Source organism: Ammospiza nelsoni, chromosome 3, assembly GCF_027579445.1.
Source record: "Ammospiza nelsoni isolate bAmmNel1 chromosome 3, bAmmNel1.pri, whole genome shotgun sequence".
Lineage (NCBI taxonomy): Eukaryota > Metazoa > Chordata > Aves > Passeriformes > Passerellidae > Ammospiza > Ammospiza nelsoni.
In genome coordinates, this window is record NC_080635.1 from 31,535,959 (window position 1) to 31,561,992 (window position 26,034).

The 26,034-nt window shown below is 47.1% G+C and overlaps 1 protein-coding gene across 1 annotated transcript in view; it reads left to right on the forward strand.

Annotated features, from left to right (window-relative positions):
- Positions 1–26,034, forward strand: part of MDGA1 (MAM domain containing glycosylphosphatidylinositol anchor 1) — a 140,390-nt gene that overhangs the window by 20,956 nt on the left and 93,400 nt on the right. The gene's annotated exons all lie outside the window — the stretch shown is intronic.

Below are 26,034 nucleotides of genomic sequence, written 5' to 3' on the forward strand. Positions count from 1 at the left end.
ATGTGCGTACAAGCATCCACTCTGCCTCTGAGAAGGCCTGAAGCAACAGGGTTGTGTCTTGAAATACATAAGAAGTGTTTTTCACTTCTAAACTTAGCTTCCTGACCAAGCTCCTGGTCCTTAAGTCTGTATTGGGCTTCCACATTAATGTGTGACACCATGCTGCCTGTTTTCCATTAATTGCCCAAATGTGGGAGCATGAGCTGGAAAATCTGTTTAGTAAAGGTGGGAAGAGGGGGAAACCATCCTTTGTACAAAATACAAGGATTAGAGTAGGAGGGAGTAATGGGGTAGGAGAGATGTTGCTTTTAGCTTTCCAAATTAGCTGGAATTCTCCTCAGCCTTGTTTATACTTGCTTTAATTTAGTGTTGGTCACAGAAACACTTAGAGGGAGGAAGGAGGCAGGAAGGCAGAAATAAATAATGACTTTAAATCTTAAATCTGTGCGATTTTTAACCCGCAAATTTATTTTTGACTTGGCCATAACTTTCAGGGAACAAGCCTGAGTACCAGGGAGAGCAGTAACTCCAGCTTTGAGAAAGAGTGGGAAAGTTTATGAGATTTTAAAGCAGTCAGGAAGAGATCCCTGCAGTTGATGGCATGAGGGGAATGTGCATGGGGACAATGACAGCAGCATTTTGTAATATTTAGGAGAGTATTTAACAGTGCTGGGGCTGTGGAATGAGCTGATGCTGCTTAGCAGAAGGCTTGTTATGGTGCTGGAGGGGAGGGTTGGCAGAGAACAGGCTCCTCTGCCCAGCTGGCAGGGGTGCTGGCTGCTGCAGGAGGGCTGCCAGTCACATTCCCAGGGGAAGGAGAGCCCCATTCCTCCAGCTTGTATCATGGCTTTCTGGACAACAGGCAGAGCAACTGCTGTGCCAGGCTTTCTGAGCAGGCTACAGGGAGACAATTAAAATCCAAGGTACCACTTGCTTGACATGCACCAGTGATTGGCTCCCATTAGGTGCTGGATTTTAAGCCTTTCATGCCAGCTAATTGGTCCAGTGCCTGCCCTAAGCATGACCAGTGCCCGGGGCTTCAGCAGAAAGGGGAATGACTCATGAAACAGAGCTGTCAAGCTGCAGGTCCTTGGCCTTGCTTTCAATGTGCTGCCCTTTCATTCCAGTGTCTCCTTCCTCCTGGGCTGTGGCACAGGCTGTAGGAGGGAACTGAACTGTCTCTATTAATTTTGCAGTTTTGGTTCCTGTAGCAAAGCAAGCAAGCAAGCTGTGCTTTGGTAGTGTGCTGAGGAGATGGAACTCAGCTGGTATCAGGTTATCTGTTGCTTCCATGGGGGAATGAGGCAGCATCCCAAGCACCCAGCAGCAGCCTGGCAGGAGAGGACTGCTGGGACAGCACCAGGCAGGAAGGTACTTGGGGACTGCTTTGGTTGTAGGGAGAAAATGCTGGGAGTGATCCTTGCTGAAGAAAGGGGGGTAGGGAGGGATAGTGCTCACAAGTTATCAAAACGACTTAGGGAAACTGTTTTCTCCAATTAACATTTAAAATTTTGTTGCATATATTGTGGAGTATGGCTTGGAATGACTACTGGGAAAGTAATATGGGGTGTGTACAGGAGCCAAGTGTGTCCCTGGGATTCACAGCACAGTTTGTGACAGGCCCCCAGAGGAATACCCTCTTGGTGTTCCTCCTGCTGTGCAAGACAGATTCATCATATTTCTCCTAGAAAGGGCATCAGGCTCTGTCTGGTTCAGGACTACAGCAAACAGCACCTGCTTCCTCCACCACCCCTGCAGATGTCTATTCATGTGTCCCTTTTAATGTCTTGCACGGTGTATTTCTTTTTTACGAGGTGACACCACTGGCAGGGTTATTTCCCCAGGAATATGAGAGGAAGTCTTCCTTACAGGCTCCACTCACATCTGCCTATTTATGTGCTTGCCTGCCCACATTGCTGGGCGTGTGGTGTGACTCAGGGGGAGGGCGCTGCTCCACTCAAAGTCTCTTCCAGCTCTGAGTCTCATGCTGCCCAATATGTGTATGCACATGTGGGGCTGCCTCTCCTCCTTGCCTGGGTCTGATGCCATGGCACCAGAGTGATCAACTCCCTTCAGTGCCCTTGCTCCTGACCCTGTGCCATGGTTTAACCCAGCCAGCAACTAAGCACCACAAAGCCACTCACTCACTCTCACTGTGTAGGGAGGCGGGGAGACCTGGAAGAACAAAGAGGAGGAAACTCATGGATTGAGTTAAAGGCAGTTTAATAGGGACAGTAAAAACTGTGCATGCAAGCAAAGGAAAACAAGGAATTCATTCACTCCTTCCCACGGGCAGGCAGGTGCTCAGCCATCCCCAGGAAAGCAGGCTCCACCGTGCATAATGGTGCCTTGGGAAGGTAAAACACAGCAACTCCAAATGTCCCCAATTCCTCCTTCTTCCCCCAGCTTTACATACTGAGCACGATGCTGGATGGTGTGGAATGTTCCTTTGGTCACTTGGGATCAGCTGTCCTGGTTATGTCCCTGTCCAACCCCATTGCTGGTGATGAACAGGAAGAACCTTGATGTTGTGCACTGATAAGCAATGAAGAAAACATCCCTGTGTTATCAACACTGTTTCCAGCACAAACCCGAACCAGGTCATACCAGCTATTATGAAGATAATGAACTCTATCCCAGCCAAACCCAGCACATTCTTCATCCCTTAAAGATACTGTTTGTCATGCTCAGGTCCCATACCATCTATTGCACCCCCCTTCCTACCCTTTGGTATAATTCACAGTTACCATTCCCATAGCTGATGGACCAGTCCCATGAAAGGTCTGCAGAACGCCCATAAATGTCTACACATTGTCCATTGAGTTCATTCAGTCCATGACTCCTGGCTCCAGCTGTTACAGTGGTCGCTTGGGACAGGAGATGTGCTGTGTTCCATGGACTTACTGGGCACCAAAGCCAGCTCAGGTCATGGCACTGCTTCATTTGCCCTGTTCCTTGAAAGGCTTGTCTTCCATTGGTTCAGGTAGTAATTCCTGCTGTAGTGATTCCTCTGACATGCAGCTAGAATCATGTTACCTTTAAATCGTTGTAGCCCATTGTATTTCCATTAGAATCTCAATCAGAGATTTTTGCTCCCGGCTTGGATGCTTGCTGCTTCTTCACCAGCCTTGTATCTGCAGAAGAGACATGATTTAGTTGTGGAAGGGATTGTGGGCATGGAGGGAAGAAAAAGGTTTGAGAAATGTAATCCAAAGAAACTTAAGGCAATTCTCATGCTACAGGATGAAACTTGCTCTTTATACTACATTTATTCTTGTCTTAGATACAGAGCACAGAACTGAGTTTTAACTATTCTCTTGTCTTTCAACAAAATATCATCCCCCTAGTGAGCAGAGACCTGCTTTTCCCCAGGCGGGTCTGATGCTGCTCCCTGTTGTTCTCTCTCTGAGAGTAACCTTAATTCTCTCCAAACAACTGAAGCAGGCTATTCCTTTTTTTTTTTTTTCACTACTCTTTGCTGAAACTACCCACTCAATTTCCAGCCTCATTTGGGCTTGGCAGCCAGCAGCATTAGGCAGGAAGGTATTGGAAGGAAAGCAGCATGTTTGCCTTCAGCCAGATGAACCTGGAATTTCTACTTATCATGGTGCCCTGAGAGATCTATTTACAGACCTGGCTGCTTCAGTGGCCTCCTGAGGTGAGTCCTTCCCAGAGCACTCACACACCCCAGGAGAATGAGCAGCTTAGGATGGGGCTGTGTCTGGGCTGAAATTCCCCATTGCTTCCCACCCTCCTCAACCCCTGGCACCAGCCATCCCTTAAAGCTACTGAAAATGTGCCTTCCCTGGGTCTGTAACTCAGGCCTTTTATGAAGGAACTGGTGTCAGGTACCTGCCCAGCAGCAGCACTGCCGTGGCTGCATAGGTGAGGGCACTCCAAGCCTTGAGCCATTAGCTACCAGGTTGGTTTTTCCACCCTTTCTTTTTTCAGCTGTAAGAAACCCATAGCTGAAAAAATTGTGTGGGACACCTCGTGTTTTCCCTGGTGAAGGATCCAGCCTACTGTAATGAGTGTTATAAGGTTACTGGGAGGGCAGTGCTCATGTTTGCTGTGGGCATGGCAGTCCCAGCAAGTTCTCATCGCTGGGCTGACCATGTGTCTAGGTAGGGTAGGGTAGGTAGCTCCTGCATCTCCAGCTGCCCTTTCCCCTTGAGTTCTTCCTCCCTGCCCCTGGGTGTTTCAGGCAGTGCAGCCCTTCCTGGCAGGCAGCATGGCCTGCAGAGCTGTGGGGATGTGAGACAGGGCTCAAGGAGACTGAGATGCTCCATGAGTTTGGGCAATTTGGAAGTGAAAGACCTGCAGCCACGTGGGCTCCCACCTGGCATTCCTGTGGGAATCAGGTGTTTGCACCAAGAGTGCTGGTTTCTGCCTCAAGGCAGTGCTTTGCTGCTTAAATGCCACCACTGCTGAGGAGGTGACTAGCAGACACTATTTTAATAAACACCAAGAAGGCTTTCTGTCTCAGTCTCCTACTGCCTGCTCATCACTTCTCTCCCTTGTGTTATTCCTCAGGGGCTGGATTTCTCCAGCAGCAAATCAGGTTGCTTATGAGTGGAGTAAACCCCCCCCCCCCCCCCCCCAATCTCGTAGCACCTCTTTTTCTAGGCCCTTGGGGTGCTGTGGGGTGTGAACTGTTACCATAGGAATGCACCAGGCAGCCTTTGCTAACCTGTGCTGGATAGCAAACAGAAAACAGACCCTGGGGGCCCTGTTGTTTCCTATACTGTGATTCCCTTTGTGGAAGGCTGGTAAACGTGTGACTGGGCTGTTGGACTGGAAATTGCAAGGATGAGCACCAAAGTGTCTGTTCCACGCTGTTTGCTGCTGAAGACTGCCGTAGCCATGGGAGCAAATTAATACAGTGAGCTCCTGGACTGAACAGCTGACTCCCTGAATATCCCATCACAATCCTTAATCTCTCTGTGCCCAGTTCCTTTACTCATGCAGCTGCTGACCAGCCTGCCAGGAGGGCATGAGCATCTGTCCCTTTCCAAAGGACAAGGGACATCTGTCCCTTTCCAAAGCCTGTAAAAGGCTGAGAGGAAAGGCAGTGATCTGAATACCTCCAGTCTAAGCACTTGCCCTCCAGAGAGGAGAGGTGATGTGTTTGTTTCCCTTTTCTCCCACCTCCCTTTCTCCAAGTGTGATGCAGGCTCCCCCCCAGGTGCCACAGTACCTCTTTCAGCTGTCTGCTTTTGGAGAGAAGCAGTAGGTTGGGAGCAGGATTTTCTCCCTGGAAGCTGCATCCTCTCTTGTCCCAGTGGGCCACCATCACTGTGGCCCAGAGCCAACAAAATAATGCACAATGGTGCAGTTTGTGGCCAGTGTGCTGCTAAACAGTGTCATTTCTGTACAGCAGGAACAATGTCACACATGGTCCATAGGGTCCCCTGGGGAGGAGTTACTGCAAATGGACATGGGATGCTGAACTGAACAGAGTTAACACTCCCTGAATGCTCTGAAGGGAGGAGGAGACAGAGGCTGTGTTCTTTGAGGGAACAGGGATTGCCAGCCAAAGTCTTGCTTGAACACTCTTAATTCATCTTTAGGACTCTAGGACAGCCTTTGGGTCTGGAACAGGCATTGCCATGGGATTGCACTGCTAAGTGAGCCCCACTGAGCTCCCAGGCTGTTGGCCAGTGTGGCTCCAGTTTCAGCTCCCCACTGGTGCTGTGGGGATGCCTCGTGCTCTTCCAGCATGTTGAGTCTTTCCATGACACAGAAAAGAGTAAGTATTTCAGGAGAGAATGTGTACATGCTTCTCCTCATGCCTCAGTTTTTTTCTGCTCTCTCTGTTGAACTCCCTCAGCTGCCAGGCACCCGCTGGCTCCAGGAGCAGCAGCCTCTTGCCTTTGACTCGTGCTCAGAGGCTCAGCAAGTGGACTGTGAATAGAACACAAACGGGAGCAAAGCTGAGGAGTCTTCCTGTTTCCCAAGAGTACTTTGATCAAGGTGCCAGGATCAAGTAGTGAAGTGTATCTCTATGACCTTTTGCAGCCCCTGTCAGGCACTTCACAGCCCTCAGTGTGGCACTGGCTAAGCTGCCGAGCCGTGTCTCAGCAGGTGACAGCTGCTCCTGCTGCTGCCTCACTCCTTCTGTCTGTCTGTAACGGGATCTCCTGCTACACATCGGTGCCTTTTCACTGTGACGAGCAGAGCTTGCAGCATAAAGTCAAGCAGCTTGATGTGAAGCTTGGGCTCAGCTCTTAGGTGGAAATTGTAGCTCTGTGTGCACATAATGCCTTTTGCATTTTGCCCAGGGGCAATACAGTAGCGATAAAAACATCCCTTAGGTGGCAATTCTCATGACGTTAGTCCCTAACCTGCCTGGAAACATCCTGATCTGCAATGCTTCTGGCCCAAGGTAATTTAGCAGAAGCTTGTGATTGCACTGAGCTCCAAGCACATCCGAGCTTTGCTCAGTGAAGCAGTGTTTGTGGAATCTCAAACTTCATTATCTTGGGGTTTGCTGGATTTTTATCTGAAGTTATGTGGGCTGGAAATCTTGCAGGTCCGGGCATGTGGGATCACAAAATCAATTTGTCTGTCTATTAAATAGGTGTAATTCCCATCAACTGCAGTGACAGTTGCCATTCTCCAGCAGAAGGTGGAATTGTATCCATGCATATTTGACACAGAAAACCCATCCTGGGCTTCCACTGGGCTTTTTTCCAAGGTCAGTGCACTTTCCAAGTGTCTGTGACTCAGTCTGCAGTGGACAGTGTCTCCCACCACCCTGCTTTACCATTAAGTGTGGCAAGGTGGAAAGCAAAGGCTACATCCAATAAATTTTTTTCCTTTGTTTGTACATGGGTTTTTAGTGTTAAGTATTTTAGTTTCTGACAGTTTCCATTCTGTGAAGGCTTTTTTGAGGTTTTATGGATTTTTTTATATTATATTAAGCATTAAAACTGTTGAAATTATTTCCTCCTGGCAGACCTCTCTATCCCCCGCAAGCTAGCTCCAATCCCACCAGAGATGTCGTCAAAGCTTTGTGACTGCTACTGAATAGCAGAGATGGTGGTGGTGTGCTGCCTGTCCCCTTGTAATCCTCCTAGTAGAGGACTAATCTTCAAGCCCACATTGGCATGGCTCTTGCAGTGCCTGTAGCTTGTGACATCCACTTATTTCCATGGGCTTAAACACTTGGTGCTGGTTTGTCTGTGTGTGCACACCTTGCTGTAGTAAAGCATGGGCATGAATTTCTTTGCAGATTAATCAGCCTAAATGCTCAATCAGCCCAGCATTAGCTCTGTCCTTGCTCTTTAAGAGTGGGACAAGGCTGACATTAAGGAGTGGATGGAACAGGCACTTGGCCAGGACAGGTAGGGATGATGAGGGCTGTGGCCTTGGTGCTCTCTTTGTGCCTGTCAAAGCTCTCAAAGTTAGGGCTGGCAGTGGGAAGACCTTCTTCAGGGGAACAGGAGAAGTGGGCTTTGCTCTCCATGGTCTTCTGTGCTCTCCAGCTTGTTCCTGCCATGTCTGCAAGGGAAGCAGCGAAGGCTTCATCAGAGCTGCATTTCTGGGTAGGCTGAAGCAGAAGGGGACCAGCCTTGTCTTTACTTGTTCACAGATACTTGTAATGCTCGAGGTGGAAAAGGAGCAGTCTGGCACTGCTGACAGCTTTTCCCAAGCACTGTTTTAGCTATGACCTGTCCCATATGTGGACTTCATGTGAGCTGCAGGCAGCTGTGCAATGTTTCAGACCTGTGTGGGAGTCTGCTCTTTAAAACAGACCGGGTTTGGCTTGGATCCTTCTCACAATTTGTAACATACCAGGAAAGCTTCAAAGTAGCCATGTGCCAGAGCTAATGAGAGTGAAATCTTTCCTGCCTTGGTAATGCACACTTCTCTGGTCTCCTCTCACTGTGCCTCAGGACTGCTGGGACCTGTACCAACATTGCTTTGGGGTTTTGGGCTTTGAGCAAGCCTTTTGCCACCAAGACCTCAGCCAGGGCACAAGCCCAGGCCAGTGCCACTGTCCTGTGCCATGGATCCAGAGCTGTGCAGCTGGCACCTGGCCTTAGGAAACTTGCTGTTCTTGCATGGGTGCTTTGTGAAAAGTCTTGTGGTGGCAGATACAGAATATTCTGAAAAGTATTTGGCTGCAGTTGGTTGTTAATGTGTATTTGATTTATTGAAGATTTGGTGGAGGATTTCAGAAATAGTGAAGTTCAAGGACTGAAAATCTGCCCATTCCCAAAGCTGAGGTCAGCTGTGCAATGTGTGACATGGTGTCCTCTGTAGCATAGTGTCACAACGTAATCAACAGCTACTTTTGGTGTAAAGCCAGTGCATTTTTCCTAACCTCAAAGCTGCTTCTTAAAGAGCATTGCTAGTGTGAACAAAATTAAATGTATGCCTGCACCACTCTGGAAAGGAATGGAACACCAAGTTGCAATTTGTTTGTGTTCATGAAAAACCAGAATCACTTTTTTTTTCCTATTTCCCATGAGTCATGGCCAAATTCCAACTTAGGTTATTATATTCTGTTCCCTAATTCCCTCTGAAGCTTCAAATCAGTTTAGATTGCTTTTCCCTTTCTAGCCTGAGCAATTAGATAATGTTCCTGAGCCCTGTTAACCAGCTGTGCTCCACCTCAGAGGAAGCTGTGCTCTGTTTCTCATGAGAGCAGCCCCTCTTCCCCAATCTGTGTACATATGAAGTCTTTTTGATATGACAAATTATAGGAAAATATGAGGCAAAGTGACCACTTCTCACAGCTGGGGTGTCAGGCATCTCCACAAGCTGCAGAGGGTGCTGAATTCTCTCATGGCTCTGCAGCCTGCACCAGCTGCCCTGGATGGTTTTGATCACAGTAACTGGGAAAGTGGGGGATGTTTCTGGGGTGGAAATGGTAATTTGGGGTGACAGAGGAGGTGCAGAGGAGACAAGAGTTAAAAGCAGCATTGAAGGGGAGTGCAGTGCTCATGACATGGGGAATGATGAGCTGCAATATGGGGAGGGGGAGGTGCTTGAGGCAGTTCTTCCTAATGGCTCCACGCTGCATATATGCATCTCATTTTCCTTGTTGCACGTTCCAGCAGAGCAGCTGGTGATGCTAATCCTTTGCCCTTATTGCTCATGTGTAGCAAGGATTAGGAGAGCTTCCTGCAATGAAGCATGCCCCCTCCAACTTCTCCCCTGTAAAACCAAAGATGGTGAAGGGACATTTGGCTGGATCCTTTGCATGGGGCAGGGAGAGGAGGTGTGTTACACTGCTCTGAAGCACCACATGCTTTGGATTCCTTTTGAGCCTCAAGTGAGTCAGTGTAAGTGGCTTCTCAGGATTTAAAAGGGAGTAATGAGGGAAGCCCCACAGGTGAAGAGAGGTGTTTGTTTAGTTTCTCATGCTCCCATCCCATCCCAGGGACTCCTGTGTGGCTGTTGTCATTCTTGCTGTGGTGCAGTTTGCTTCCCATCACCGCTTGGTGGGAAGAAAAGGGATGTGTGTCTTGCTTGCTGTGGTGGTGTATCAGGCACCACCGCGGTTATTGGTAATCATACCTATTACTCTAATACCTGATGTGAGCTCAGATCCCTTGCTGTGTGCCTTCAGGTGGCAATCAGAAAAGATGTCAAGTCTCCTATAGACAGGGCTTTGGGTGCTGTTGTTCCAGCCTCCCTTGGTAGGGACAACTGGGGCTGAATGCAAGAACAAGGTCCTGATGCAAACGTGAAAGCAGCTGTGGAGATGTTTCTCTGGGGATATTTTAGAGCTTGGTTGGGCTGATCACTGTGGAGCAGCCTGTAGGGAAGGCTTGCAGATGACCTGGCAGTATGCTGGGGCTCTGTCTGAGATGTGTGTGGTTCCTTGAACTCTTTCTGTAGCTTCTCTGAGTTTTACTGTTGGCTTGGAAAGTGTTGACATATCTCTATACACATATTCAGGGGAAAACCAGTATTGCTTTCATCCCTTTGGCATTAACCAAAGAGAATTGGCACCAGAAGCCCGTGGCATGTGGGCAAATGCAGTAAATAAGACTGAAGCCTGATGAACAGTTGCACAAAAAATGTCTGCAGTGCTTGGACATCCTGTTGATTTTGGAGTCTGCCAGGGAGCTACTGTTGCAAGCTGTGTGTGTAAAGGCAGGATAGCCCATATCATTTTATACAGTATACAAATAGTACACGTACAGGATATAAATAGTACCTATCTCCTCCCAAATACAGGGATGTGTGATGTGAACTCAGTCACATGAAACATCTGGAGGGCTGTTTGCATGTATGGACACACTGGAGGGAGGTGCCCTGGCTGCATCTGCTGTGCTGGGGGAGAAAGCTGGTACTTAAGGAGTTAAAGCAATTGCCAGCAATTTTCCTTCTCTGGTGGTAATTGTTCTTCAAGAGACTTTCCAGACGCTTCTCCATCTATGTGCACTTGGGAGTAGCTGTACTGCAGAGCACTTCAGCAGACACCTTTCCCATGCTGAAGAAATTTGAAGCTGGTATGTATTTTTGCAGAGCCACTGAGCTGGTGGCACTTGATGCATAGGACTGTTAGCTGCTGGTGCTGCAGGGGCTTGAATCCTGCACAGCCTCAGGAGGGAAATTTCTCTACACCTCCAAGCTAGTGACTGGAGACCAGAAATTTGGGTGTATGGGAGTGGGACCCTGTGGCTTTACAGCTTTCTTTCAGCTCTCTCCTAGGTCTCTGAGCATATCTCTGAGCATATCTCATCTCTGGTTGCTGTCTACCCCAGCAACAGTTCCTCTGTAAAAGTTGTGGGGTCAGAGCTGTGCTGCTTTAGATGTGTTTGGTATTTCTCACTGCATTGAAAGTGTTTCTGTGGTGCTCAAGAGTTCTGGTTACCCAAAATCAGCCTGAAATTGAATGATTATCACCAGACGCAAGAAAATACTTGGCAGTGTTTTGGAGACAGATGATTTTGGGCTTAATTAATGGAGAGCATTCTGTCCCCACATGCATCTGTCTCTGCTTCCTCATCTTTTCTATTGGTATCAGCTTAGGTTTGTTTTTAATTATTTTTTAAAGTGTTGCACAGAGCAGTAAAACCCACATCAGATTACTGAGGATATTAATCCTTCACACTTCTCTAGCACATTACATTTCATCCGATAACAGAGATTTGCTTTACAAACATTAATTACAAAGCTTCATAACCCCCTTGTGAGGAAGGTAATAACCACAATAAGACTTAGCATTTATATGATTTTTGCATCTTCAAAAAGTTGCATAAACACTAAGCCTTAAAGTACCCTGCATTACACGGTAGTGCAATCATTCAAATAATGCGTGGTGAGACAAAGATGCGCCAAAAAGGGGAGAAGCTGCTTGCCCAGGGTCACACACCAAGGCAATTACTAAGTACTCATTGTAGATTATTCTTGGTTTTGGGGTTGTTTTCTCTCTGTCTTCCCTGGTGTCATGTCTGAGCAGGGGTATATGAAGGTGGTAGAGGGTAAAGACCATAATCTGAAGACCATTAGGTCTGTGGCAATGAACAAAAATAGTGGATGCCATGTCTCCTGGATGGAGTTGGGGTAGTTTGAGATTAATAGGGTCCTGAAGAGTTCACATCAGTGCTTGATGGTGACTGCTGGTTTGGAACATTGCTGCTGCAAATGAAATCTTTGAAGGGCATTGAGCAGCTCCCCAGCTTCCTCGGATGACTTTTTGCCTCCTCTGTGGCAGGCATCAACACAGAAAGCACATAGCTGATAACAGCCTGTTATTCCCCACGTGTTCTAGGATATGATCAAACAGGGAGTGAAGTCTGGAGGCATGGTGGTTGTAAGATACGACAACAAGCCACGAGAGTGGCTCATTTTTGGGTGTTCAGCAGCATGCGTGCTTGTTGGCCTGTGGAAGGAGCAGAAGTCCTTGTTGTACCCTCTGCAGGAGCAAGACATGACCTCTTTTTTTCTGCCCTAGTCAGTTTCCTGAATTTGTCCAGGCTAACTTCTGTCCCTCCAGATGAGGATTAGCAAAAGTGGTTTGCAAGACTCAAAATGGTTCTTGGTCGTTTCCCCAAAACTTGTACCAAGCAAACTTTCATCACGTTGAGTTTCGAAGGGCCCCAAGATAGGTGTGCAGCCCATCTCAGTGATACCATCTGGTGGTGCCTTGCTGGTTGGTGACATGTCCTGTGGGACAAACTCTGGGATTAGCTTCACAGTCCTTGTCAGCCATGTGGGCTGCTGGAGAGCTGTGCTCCTCTGGGGCATAACCAGATCCAGAGTCTTTACCCTCAGTGTAAAATTGGAGTAGACTGATACTGGGGCCAAAACTAGAGTTTAGAAAGTAAACCAATTCTTTGCCTGATGGGCAGCACCCAAAAAAGGATTTGCTCATCTAGAGGATGGAAATTCCAGTAAATTCACATTGTCAGAAGCTGTGCATCCTTCCCTCTGCCGACATTTAGTCTTTTAAATGGGAAGCCCACTCCCTAGTTTTGTGTTCATTTGTCCCAGGGTGTTCTGCAGTAGGCTGGGTTGGTTGAGGTCTTCTAAGAAAGGAGGCTGGTTGCAAGACTTTGTTCTCTGTGTGGGTTTGCTTTTCTCCTTCAGAGACCAAGGGGTCCATTTCATTCTCCAAGGGATGGACTGCTCTCTGTCCACATGCAGCTGAAGGGCCAGAAGTGTTTTAAATAAGGTGAAATTTCTTACTAATATCAAGAGAACATCAAATGGAGCTGAAGATAAGTGATTTCAAAATATACTGAGGTCTTAGCCTGCCCTTGGCCTCGCCTAAGTAGGCCAAAGCTTTTTCCCTTGCAGAAGAGAGCTTGAGAACAAAAGTCTGTAAAGAGCTTTCCTCTTCAGGGATGCTTCAGCTTTGAGGCTGGTGCCTGTCAGCATTTTAGTCTCTCATAGCTTTATTTCCTTCGTGTCAAAGATCATCTTACTTCCCTTGCAGAGCTGTCAGCCAGACCCTGCCTGCTTTGATATGGCTGCATTAGTCCCCGAGTCCCCTGTTGAACAAGCTGCTCGACAATGTTTGCACAAATGCATGATCTTGGGTAGAGAATTAATCCCTGTTCTTACCCCCTGTGCAGTCAGCCAGCTGAGAAATTATTTTAAACATTATCCCATGTGGATTAGTGCTTTCCCAATTTCCTCTGCAAGTCGCTGGTGTTTCAGATGATCTTTTGACTCTGCACAGATGCCGAGTAATAAATTCATAACCTTGCTTTGTGGAACTTTTGCTCCTAAGTTCATTGCTGTTGGTCTCTCACTGGGGAACAGCCAAGCCTTCATCAGCCTGCCTGTATTTCAGCTGTAATCAGATTTTTTTTTCTTTTGCAAAACTCTTTGCTAATCTGTTTTCATTTTTCCTTTTTTCCCCCTCTTCTTCCCCCAGTGTGATTGTCTGAGCTGCTGCAGCTGTTTGTCAGAATGAATTCCATCAATATAGCCAGGATGTGGCATTGCCAGAGTTACCCTTATTTTGCAGGGTTTGGGGGATGTTCCAGAGGCCAACATCTGGCATTTGTGGTTGAGGAGAGCTCTTTATAGTCACAACCCAAAGTTCATCCCATTTGAGATGAACTTCCAGTAGTGTGTTAGTTAATCACAGTAGTTCCAGTTAATTAGTCACCTGTACATCCAGAGTGTGGCCCCATCTCACTGGGAATAGCTGCAGGTGGAAGGGAGACTACTGTTATGATCCCACTTCTCACATGAAAATAGTGCTATGATACACCAAAATAATGTTAACTTCTGATTATTAAAAGATGCCTCTGCCCAAATTAAGTTGCAAATGAGACTATATGCCAAAGTCAATAGTACAAATTTTATTTAACAGTAAATGTGAGGTAGAGAGAGATATAGGAAGGGGCAGAGGGAGGGAGGGTGTTAGAGTGATATAGACACAGTGTAGTCACCACCACAGGAGTTCCTGCTGGTCTCTTCTGTGGTGGGAGTCCCCAGGTTCTGGATGTACCACTTCTGTGCAGTCCAGGTCACAGATATCCAAGAGCTGTATGTGCCACTCCCACAACTGGGGAGTAAGTCTGTAAGCAGCTGCTTCCTTTTCTCACAGTTTGCCATGAAGGGAATTTTTGTCTGGACAGGCTACCCAGATCCACCTTACCAGGCCTGGCATCTTCCTGTGTTGCCATCTGCACTTTCACCCCAGTGTGCATGGTGGAATTTCATTCATTGTGCCAATTCCAAACCTTTCACATCCATGGGGGCCTGAAATTAGCACCCTCCTGTTTCCTGTTAGCCAGTTGTGGTGGTTTATCCTAAGGAAACTTCCTTCTTTGACAGTGCTCTGAGTCAAGTTAACTGCGTTCTTTGAGTCCTGACAAGTACACAGGGCCAGAAGTGGCAGCTCAGAAGTGAAGAGGCTGCAAGTGAACTTGGGTTTTATCGCCTCTGAAAACGCCTGGAAATGCCACTTGTCCACTGGGCATTTGCTCCCTTATCACCTCCTAAGCCTCCTGAGCAACAATAAATGGAAAATTGGAGCAAGGAGTGCCTGCCCTGGAGAGGCAGTGAGCCAGATGTGCTGCACAGCTGGAGAGGAGTAGATGGATATTCTGTTAAAGGGAAACAATGCAAACTGTTGTTACGGTGTCAAGAGTATTTCAGTGCACGAGCTGCATGTGGCGGATGTGGGGTGACGGAAAATGCTCCCTGTGCAGAGCCTTACAGAGCCAAGGGGTGGCTCCCCATGTTCTGCCAAAGCGATGGGCAGGGGGTAACCAGAGCCCAAGAGGGCTGTAAAAGATCTTCTTCTAGATTTGTGTGTGCAAGGGGAGATAAAGTAGCAGTTCCTGCAGCTGAATTTCACCACCTTGAAGTCAGTGCTAAAAGCATGATGGGCTGGGTCTCAGATGTGCAGCGCTGCCCTCTCCTGTGTGCAGGGGGATGCTGGGTGTGAGCAAGGCTCTGTGTGTCTTGCACACCCCTGTCACTTCTGGACAGAAGGACCAGTGCTCTGCCCTTTCCCGTGGTCCTGAAGTCCTTGGGTGCCTTGGCATGTGAGGACACCCTTTGACATGATGTCCTGCCTGGCAGCTTCAGAACAGTGGCTCAGTGTTTTGTGGAAATGCCCCTAGCAGATCTGGTAGTAAGGATAAACTCAATTTTGCACATAAACTGTGAATTTGATATTTTTGTTATGTGTGAAAAATGCAGCTTTCCCTCTACAGATTTACAATGCATAGTCCTCTGTCAAAGAATGAGTTTGCACAGAATTTGCAAGTCAATATATTAATTGACTTGAATTAAGATTAATTTTTTTAAGTATCCTCAGTAAGGAATTTAGTGTTTGTCAGTCTGTTTCTTTGGCTGGAATTAATAATGTAATAACACAGGCTCTTCAAACATGGCATATAATTAGAATTCATTGAAATCTTATGTCTAGGCTAAATTTGAAGAAAATAGGTTGTAATTAAACTAAGTTATTAACAGTTTCTATATCTAATTATTGTGACTATGTGGTTCTCCTCTGGGTTAGGTGGGAAATCATTATCCCAAACTCAAACCAATTGAGGACTTCAAGTGAGCGCTAATTCAGAGAGGAGGTATGCACAGTTAAAACATTCCAAATAATAACAAGTCTTTTCAGTGATGGTGATTCACACCAGCAACATTATGACTAAGATGTATTACTGCCATCGGCTCCAGCTGAGATGGAACTGAGGTTTAAAGATACCATGTATTTTCCCTCTTATTCTGAACCTTTGGCATAATGAGCAGAAGAGAAATGAGTGGTCCCTTGCCCTGCTATATATGGGAATTTTTTTTTTTACCAGAGTAATATTCAATTAATTTTCTGAATAAGCTATTCCTGCCCCAGGGAATAATTGCAAGATTTCTGTGCTGTTTGTAACTCTTCAAATAGCTTTGTGCACTGCTACCTTTTAGCTCTGTTTTCACCTGGATACAGGTCTTGCAATAATGTATCAGAAGGCTTCTGCATCCGCATCTGCAACATTTCACATGGGTCCTGGCACTTCTTATGGGGAAGGATTTTCATTCTACCCTCTGCCCCTCCTTCCACTCCCCTCTGTCTTTACTGGGAGAAGAGGAGAAGGCAGAGAAAACAAAGAGTTGACAGAGATGAATATGCCCTATGAATCAAAGCTTCTGGAAATGGTTCTGTGGGTTATTTACCTTCCTGGTGAGAGTAGGAGACTTGTACAAAATTTCTGTTGAACTATTCTTTTCCATCCCTAGAAAAATGCCAAGGAACTTGGACAAGAGTATTTTAAATGGTGTCTATCTAGCACTCCTTTGTTGCCTATTTTGTTACAGCTAATTAAAAGAGAAAAGCCTTTTAATATTTAAGCACCATTAACTCGGCTGAATTATTAAATGTCAATTTGCATTATGTGCATAAAAGGATCAATAAACAAAGAGAATAAAGGAATGGAGGTGGCTGGGGCTAGAGAGATGTCAGCTCCTCTTATCGGAACCAGAGGGAATCGCTCGCCTGTCTGCCAGTTTTTGGTTGTTAATTATTGGTTCTCCAGAGGGGAAGTACCAGGGACTTTCTAGGGCTCTGCTCACGAAAAGCACTGCAGGGATGTAGAAGATGCTGTCAAGATAAAAAATTACTTGGCTTGATTTCCAGGGGTGTCACTCAGACTCTGTTGCCTCGGTTCTGTTGACAATTTGCTGGCATTTGCTTTTGATGCTCTCTCCCTTCCTTTCGGGTGGAGCTTGGCCTTTGCATTGTAGACTGGAATTAGGTATGGATTGATCCCTGGCTGTGCTTTAGGCTCCTGTCCAAGGATGGCAGAGGGCAATAGCAGCCCTTCCCCGCTTAACAGCACTGCCTGGGGGATAAAAGCTTGGGTGTTTTGTGAGAGCCTGCACTGGAACTCCTTCAAGCACACAGGCTTCTCCCCACGGAGGGGCTGTGTCACAAGCAGCCTCCATGCATCATCAGCAGCCTCTCCAATCCTTGATCTTGCTGGGAGCAGATGGGTACCCAGCAGAGGGGTGCCAAGTCTCTGTGGTGCCCGTGGTGCTGGGCATCTCTGCCAGGTTTGCCAGTGAGTGGCTGTGCTGGGGTCGGTGCCATGGCTGCCTGTCCTGTCCCACCAAGTGGCTTGGAGCTGAGAGCTGATCTTGTGATTTGATCCCCTGGGAGGTGACTTTGCTGCAGGGAACCTGGGGTGTATGTGGGATGGGCACCACTGTTCCTAGAGCTTTGGAGAGAGACAAGTCCCTGCTTCCCACCATTTTTCAGTAGTAAAATTGGGCTTTAGGCAGTGGATTTAAGGGGGTAGCGTTTGTACTTCCATCTCTTTCTATGTTTTGTTTTAAAATGGCTTTCAGTGGAATTTTCTTCCAGTGGCTTTTTCTTGTGCCTCTTGCCACTCTCTCCTGCTCTCATTCCTCTCTCCCCCCCTCCTACCCTCTGTTTCACAGTTAAAATAGCCTTTTGCTTTCCATGGAAGATGGGGGTAGCAGAAGGTAAACAAGGACATCTGTTGAATCTTTCCTCTCCTGTGTGAAGGGAATGTTTGCACTGCCATCATGGTGTGATTGCCCTCACATCCCCAGCTCTCTCTGAGACGTATGGATGGGGCTATGGCAGCAGTGGAGCTGTGACAGGTGAGGATTTAGCATTGATTCAGTGCTTGAGTATTTACCCAGCTTCACAAAGCCGGGCTTTGTGGTCTGCACAGAGCTCTGTGCCTCTGCAGAAACTCTCCTGGCAGTGGTGGGTCTGCTTTGGTCACGTACAAAGGGAGGTCTTTGGGAGAGTTGGGGCACCAGGTAGTCAGTGCCTTGCTTTGCTGCCCCGTGTCCGCCCCTCTCTGGGGTGAGCAGCCCTGAGCATACATCATCCCCTTTGCTCTCCACATAGAGAGAAGTTCTCTCCTCTGAGACCTCTTCTCTGCCAGTCCTCCTCCTGCCCACCAGCCTCCAGTTTCCACCTCAGCACTGAGGAATTTGCACCTCAGGGTTTAGCATTTTGAACAGCATCAGCTGGTGTTGCGTGGAAATGATCCTATTCTTACACAATTTCTGATAGTGTACTTTGATTCCATACTGGTTTGGTTTTTCTTCTATTTCTTCTGTTATGTTTGGGGTCTTTTTAGTATACCTGGAGCTTGAATTTGTTTCTCTTCCTGTGTTTCCAGAGTGGGTTTTAGGATGAGGGTGTGACTCTGGCAGAGTCATCGCCAGCAGAGTCTGGAGCATTCTCCCTGTGTCCAACTAGCTGGGGAATGCAGTTTGAAGCCACTACCTCTGCTTTGCCTTATTTTTCATGATTCAGGAACAACAGCTGTAATCTGATTTTTTTTCTGGTTTTGATATGAAAAGGATCCTGTAGTTATTCATTGATTTGAGTTCATGCACCTTTGCTTCTAATCTAGTTGACAGATGATTAGCAAATTGACTTTTTTTCCCTGTTTTGAAGGACTGTCTGTGTTGTGCTCTCCTTTTATGTCCTATGTCAAATGGTCCAGCCATGAAACAACAGATGAGTTTCAAAGTACTCTGGTTTAAAGATCTGTGCACATGGACCTCTTTGTTGAAGAGTTTTGTTGTACCAAAGGGGTTCAAAGTATAAAAAGGGAGAAAAAGCAGAAGAAGCAGCACCAGTGGTGCTTCAGAAATGAGCTGATCTTGAATTCAGGGAAGAGAGGTAAAGCCCTTGGGACCATTCAAACAAAGCCCATTTGCCTGCACGAGTTATTAGCAGCAGATGGTGGGGACATCATCTGCTGGACTTTGCTACCAGTGCTGGCAAGCTGCAGCCTGGCTCTGAAAGGAGTTTTTCCTGTCTGAGTGGGGATATGCACTCTCAGTGGCTCCTGTGTGCTGTGACAGAGAGGCAGAAAAGGGGGAACAGAAGACAGAGTTGCATCTCCATCTGAGCTAACCTTGGCTCTCTGGTGAGCCAGCTACTTGGAAGCCCCTGGGGATGGGTGCAGTGAAAGCTAAAACCAAAGGCCAGAGGGTCTGCATTCCTTCTGGATGCCTGTAGTATTCATTGCCCTTCAGAGGGTGATGGGTACATGGAGCAGCTGGAGATTGGCTCAGGGGACTGGAGATCTAGTGTGAGCTCACATAAAGGAGACAAATGATCGACCTACCAAGGAGTCTGGTGCTCAGCTGTCCTGCAGTACTCACCTGTTCCTGCAGCACAGGGGTCAGATAAACAAGTGTCTGTGCTACCCATGTCCAGTTGAGTTCCTCACTTTGTAGCCCTTTTTTCTCTGACTGGACTGTTTCATTTTTGGGTATTTTACCAGCTGACAAACAAGTGATTCTGTTAGTGGTCTACATCTCCTAGATTAGAGGATTTCTCCCCCAGGCTGCTTGCCTGAGTTGTATTTTCCCCTAAAATGAATGCTCAGGAGATTTAAGTGGCAACCAGAAGAGAAATGCGCAATATTTTGAGCAATTAGCTTGGCAGCATCGCCTCACCCAGTGTGGCTTTATGGCTCATTGGGTTTTGCACCAGGATTGAGAGATACACGTCAGGCTCTGTAGCTGGCACAGCAGGAAGTGGGTTGGGCGAGATGATAAACTCTCTTTTAGGGCCATTATGAGACAGGCATGCTTTTTTCATTTCCCAACCAAAGCTGGAATCTTCCAGGACAGTGTTGCTGAGGTGCAGGCTCTGACTGTCACTATTTGGAGCCCCTAAATATTTGAAGACAAGCTACTTCATATTGCTGGCATTGAATTGTCTTCAGAAATTCCACTCAGGCATAAGAGTTGGGTAGCAATGTAGAGTTTATGCCACCATAATGCTCTGTGTGTGTAATCTCTGTCACTTGGTTCTTATCAAACAAAGCTGCTGATCAGTTTTGCTCTTCTACTTAGCACTCTTGCAGTTAGGTGGACCTATATTTTAGAATACAAGGAAAATAAGAATATTTTGGGAACATGTAGGAAAGCTAGTGAGCTGCTGCAGGCAGTGGAGTTGGGGGTTGAGGTGATCAGTGATGATCTGGTAACCGATACTTTAGTAAAGCCCATAATCCTGTTTAAAGTTGAACAATGGTCTCAGGAACAGGTGTTGCAGTCGCTGGGGGGTGTACCTGCTATTCATGACATCTCACATGATTTTGTTGCTGGCATTTTTCTAAAATAAAATTATAGAGATGCTTCAAGGAAGTGACATTCATTAAGCAAAAAGTTATTTTAAGGCTGTGGAAATCATCTAGCTGAGCTTTACAAAAAGAAACTTGGTTTCTGGAGATGCAATCAGACAGAGATGTGAAGACGTAGTCTTGGCCTCTTCCAAGTGAAAAAAATCCCATGCTATTTCAAGTAGCCAAGTTTCGTGTTCTGTGATTACTTTCCACACTTCTGTCATTTCTCTGTGCACTTCTCATTGAAATTTTTTTTTTCTTCTTGCTCAAGAGTAGCTGTGAAGTGTTGTGTGGGGTTAGACATGGTTCTTTGCATATCTTGTGAGTGGATGTGGGTTTTTTGTGGATGAATTTATGTTTTTTGTCATGATCAGTGTACAAACACCAAAGGAGTCAGTCGCATTTTGCTACTGAAATATGATGTGTTTCCTGTGGCAAGTTTAGGCTGGGTGTACAGTAAGCAGATTTTTCTTCTTTTTTTGAGCATATTGTGGTTTGGGCTGCGGTGAAAACACTGGGGTGTGAGAGGCAAGGAGCTTCAGTGGAGATCTGCCTTGTCTGGGGTTGTACCCCTTAGTGTCAGTAGGCAGGGAGGGCTTCCTGATGTCTTTTGGTTTAGGACAGTGCTGTGGTAGCACAGAGCTGCCCAGGCAGCACATGATGTTGGAAGAGTCAACAGGAGGGGCTTGGACAAGACAGAAGTCCAAGGAGTGTGAGGAGACCCAAGACTGTGGATATGCTTTGATCCTCTGCTGTCCCTGGGCCTTCTGCATTGCCTCTCTCTGTGCTCGGGACCAGCCTGCCCTTGTGTTAAAAACTGGGGTTTAATCAGACTGAACTGCACAAAGCTTCCCGTGGAGAAAGTTCCCTCAGGGACTGGGCTCCCTTTGCACTTCACTGGGCAAAGAGGCTGTGAGGAGCTGGGGTGAGGAGAAGGAGGCCCCTGAGGAAGTGCCAGGGAATGTGTTTGGAAGATGGTGGTGGCCCTTGGTTTGGAAAGTGGGCTCCCCTGGGCAGGCTGCACAAAGACATCCAACGCTGAGCTCGATTACACCCACCCACTGCTGCCTCCTCTCCCTCTGCTCTTGTGCTGGTCCTAACTGCTGACTGATGGCTATGGCTGGTTTTTCTTCAGCCATTAATACAATATTGATCCACAGCCCTGCTGACAGTGTTAATGGACACTGATTGTGTATTATTATTTCCATAATTGTCCTCAAGCAGGAGTGAATTCTCCTTTTCAAATGGCCCATCGATATCATGCCCTGCATTGTGGGCTGGATCTGGCCTGGTTAATTTGTTTTGTCTAAAGTTTCAGCAAAGCCTGTGGTCTTCATCCCTAGTGGAGCAATCAATGAGACCAGCAAAGCAGTGCTGGGGCACACCTCAAGGCAGTTTCCATCCCCTCCTGGAGCAGGGTGTTTGGTTTGGCTGTCAGGATGCTGCCCCTGCAGACCCTTCCCATTGTATGAGACCTTCCTTGCTGCCGCCAAGTGTTGCCAGCTCATCTCTTCCCTTTAGGCATGTGCTGGCTTTCCTTTGTGCTCTGCTGAGGGGACACGACCCCTTCCTCGTAGCTCTCCATGTCTGTGTGCCCCTGCTCTCCAGGCAGATCCGGGCATTGCTGAGCAGAAGGGATCAAACACTGCCTCCAGCAGCGACTTCCAGGCCTGAGCTGCCCCCATGGTGCTGTGCCGTGGTCTGTAACTGACAGTGCTGCAGGGCAGTTCCTGGAGAGGCAGTCACTGACAGTGTCTCTTCAGCAAGAACTTCCACATGTGGATTTCCTTAGAGAAATGCTTATTCAACCCCACCGTGGTCTATAAACACCGTGTGTTTTCCCATTTCTGGGAACTCCCTTCATGCATCTGTTACATGCCACTTGCTCAGGATGGGAAAGGTGAGGAAAGGAGACAGACAGGCTCTTGAGAGGTTTAAGGTGCAGATTAGCAGCTGATGCCCCCCTCTTTTCAGTCTAACCAAGCAGTGTGATTCTGGGCAGCTTGTGAACAGGAAAGGGAAGGACCTTGGCTTCTTTGCCTAGGCTCTGTGCAGGAGAGGCTGAATGATATCTGCACCAGATGCATGGAAGATCATTTCTTGCCTTGCAAAGCAGGGTGGTAGGTTCAGGCTGAGGAAGAGGAAAGCTCTGGGTGCAGCTTCCCTCTGTCCCCAGCCTGGAGGAGGATGGCAGCAGAGGTGGGTGGATTCAGTGCCCCTGTGTTTGGTACTGGCCCAGCAGCTTTGGAGATAAATGCTCTCCATCCTTGAGGCGGTCACAGGACGTGCAGGTGGCAGGGGTAGTGGTGGGACAGAGTCAAGCATGGTGGCTGCTGTTGGAGTGCTGGGAAGGCAGCAGGGAAGTGCAGTAGGTGCTGTGCTGGAAAACAGGGGAGCAGCTGCCCCTGTGGGTGCTGACAGTGACTGAGGGAGTGTCAGTGCAGTATCTGTCACTCACCATCCTTTCTGTGAAGGAGCTCTCATCATTGTCATTTTACTGATGAGATCTGAGGTTCAATAAGATGGATGGATAGATCTGTAAACCAAATACAGATGACTCAGTCCTCTCCAAAAGACCATTTCTCTCTCCTTTTCTACATTTTCATGGTATTAGCAACCTCTAAGCACCAAGAGTCTCATAAAATTTCGAGGTTATGGTAATAATAACATTGTACAGTACACTGCACTGGGAATAAAGTTATTTTATCCACTTCAATTTCCTTTTGTTTTAATGTGTAAATATATCAAGTGAAAGCATAGTAGGAAATCTAGATGCAGAGGGCAAATGCATTACAGGTCAGCCATTCTCTGAGCAAGGCCCTAATGCTGCATGTTCACAGTCTGATTTTTTTCTCCCTTCTAAAGCATCTGACACTCAATATGTGGCTGGCCTGGTTTCTCTAGAGGACTTTGTATTGAAAACCTTCTCTAAGTTGATCTCTTACCTGGAAGTTGAATAAAAGTGATGATACCTCTGTCCCACAAAATTTCTGGGAACAATCTGTCCCTTCTTCCCCCATAGAGGCCATCAGAGGTCTTCCTTGGACCTCTTCTTTGGGGTTGGCTGGCCTGAGGTGAAGGATTCTCTCCCAGAAGGACTCCACAGGGGAGGTTGTCTCTGTTCAAGAGAATGGCTGTGGTTACTCCTTCATCTCCAGCCTTTCTTTGCCTTCCTAAGGGCCTCCTGTGGAACTGTTCCTCTGACAGGCATGGTCCTGCCATCCTGTTGTGCTGGCAGTGGGCAAGCTGTCTGCATGCTGGAATCCTCCAGGAGACATGGGAAGATGTCACACAATAATGTATTCTTTCTGTTCAAGCACATTGAAAGTGCAATTAATCCTTGCAGTGTCTCTGCCCATCTGTAAGACAGCATGAGGTGACTTTCCCTGCCTTTGTATGCTGTGGCAGGCCGAGCTTGGAACAGAGACCTTCCCAAGTCCCATCTTAATGCAGTCCCCAAAGAGCTGGGTTCATTAATTGCTCAGCCCCTACCTACTACTGTCAGGTTATGACCAAACCAGAGGCAGTGTCTCAGGCTCCTGTGCCATCTACCTGAGTGCTTTTCTTTCCAAGACAGCCCCAAGCTTTCTGAGTTCCCTTTTGAGAGATGTGGGTTCACATGGGGTTTAAGACATTACAAAATGGTGATTGTTCTGCTGAGGACCTGGTGCTGTTATTGCCAGAGAAATGTTACAGCTGAAGCAGTGGAGGTTCCCTTGATGACCCTTTCCAATGATTTAGCTGAAAGGTGTTAGGAATGGTGACACAAGGAAGTTCAGACACCTGCAAACAAAGCCAGGTGTGTATAGCCTTGCTTGTCAGCTTCATTACAGCTCAGTGTGTCCAGGGAGAATTTGGGAGCAGAGGACCAAATGACGACCCATGGCTTATCCCCAGGGCTGTTGTTTTGTTGTAGTCTAGTGCCTTACAAGGATTAGTTTAAATAATGTTCCTCTCAAACTCAGGGATATGCCAGCAAATCACACCAAGGTATATTGGCACCAGAATAGTTGCACAAAAGCCTTCTAATCCTGTTCCACTCTACCTAATGATTTTGTTGTGGAAGTTCCCCATGTGGAAGTGCCTCTGGACAAGTGGTAGAAAAGGGTTACACAACACAGTGAAATAATGGAAGTGGAATAGACAAAGGGAAGAGTGAAAGTTGCAATGGAATCCCGTGTGGGATACAGCAGAGCAACTTAAGAGCAACATTTAAATGGGAGATAGAACTGCAGATAAATATTCTGATTGTCCATGGGGTGTCTGGAAATTAGTTTTTATAGCAAAGTCCTGTTTGCAAAGGGAGAATAGAGCCATCAGCTGGCAAATGCAGCCCAGAGACTGGCAAGAGAGGCTACCAGAGTTTTGCTGCTTCAGGGTGCCAGGACCCTGCTGAAATGCAGGCAGCACAGTTTGGGGACTGGGGGGAATGCGGCACAGGATGGGAAGGGACAGAGTCTCTCTTTTAATCAGCAGAGATCAGTCAGCATCACAGCCTGTGTCTCAGCCCTGTAAGGAGTCCTCTGCAGTAAACTGGGGCTAAAGATGTTATGGCAGATCTGCAGAAAACTGATCTGAGGGCTGAAACAGCTCAAGAGGCTGTCGTTTGGATTAAGGTGTATTAGCAAAGGTTATGTAGGCTTCTGAATTTCTCCCCTGTGACTGTTGTCTTGAGAAGTATTCATGATGTCTTTTCCTGATAAACCCCTATTTTAATTAATGTATTTACATATCTGCATGCATATCCACACATATTTGAGTGTGAGCACATATACAGGTTTGTGCTTTCCTCTGGATTCAACAGGACTCTCTGCCATCCAGGCAGGGGAAGGTCACTCACCTGCTCAGTTGTATCAGTGAAGTTTTATCAGTCAGTTTTGGCATTCCATGATGCCTGAGTGATGGCAGGCATCTTGGGAGGCCTGCAGAAGGAGAAGACAGTAGAGGCTGAGGGATTTTTCCATGTTTGTGCCATTGTATTCTTCAAATGGACATGTTGCTTCTGTTTGTCAGCAATTTGGAGAGTAATAATAATTTTTAAAAAGTGCCACCATGCTGGAAAGATGGAAGAGATGGAAAATGAGAGATGAGCTTGCTGTATGTGCAGTGCTGCTGCCTGGATGTTGGGTGGCCATGGCAGGCAGTAAAGCCCCAGCAGCAAGGGCAGTTTCCCACTAGCCCTGTGTCCACTCTTGTGTCCCTGCAGCTTGGTCAGTGCATTGTAGTGACACCAGTTTATAAAGGCTGATCTCAAAGGCAGATCTTTTCCACTGCCTGAACCCAGCTTGTCCTGCTGCCTGTACTGCTGGTGGATTAAACCAGTAAAAACCTGAGCGCTTCTCCTGCCCAGGTGATTTGGCCTAGAGCATTTTGGTCATGCCAAGGGAGTGAAAAAAACGGCAGTCTTTGAAGCTCAACTAATCTTCAGGAAAAAGTGGGTGCTTGGTTTGGCTTTAACAGGTTGTGCAAAATTCATTCTTGCTTAGGAAGGCTCTCTAAGGCTCATTGCTTTAAGCACGTTGATCATCTCCTCTGTGGTTTGTTCGTTTTTGTTGTATTTCACTAATGGGTGCTAGAGCTGTGACTCCAGAGTCACCTGAAAGCATTCTTGCGAGCTGGGTAAGTATCCCAGGGGACTGTCAGGGAGACACCAGCTCTTAGACATGTTTGTGGGTTTCTCTGTACCTTGAAGTGCAACTGGAGTTTCCCCTACAAACAAGTGCAGGTGTGCAGCTGGGCTGTGCAGTCACCTTCAGTGCAGCTCAGCCACTTCTCTGATCACACAAACGCTTGTGAGTAGGGAGCCAAAGGCTGTTTGCACAGAGTTTCAGAGCTGAGGCTTTTTTCTTTATAAAATCCTGTTCTACTAGAGCTCATTTCTTTCTGCTTCTCATGAGGGTTGTTGGGGGATGTAGGTGCTGTTTGGAGTCGTTGGGCATTTTATAACTTTGTTTTGGGAACTTTCTGTCTGTGT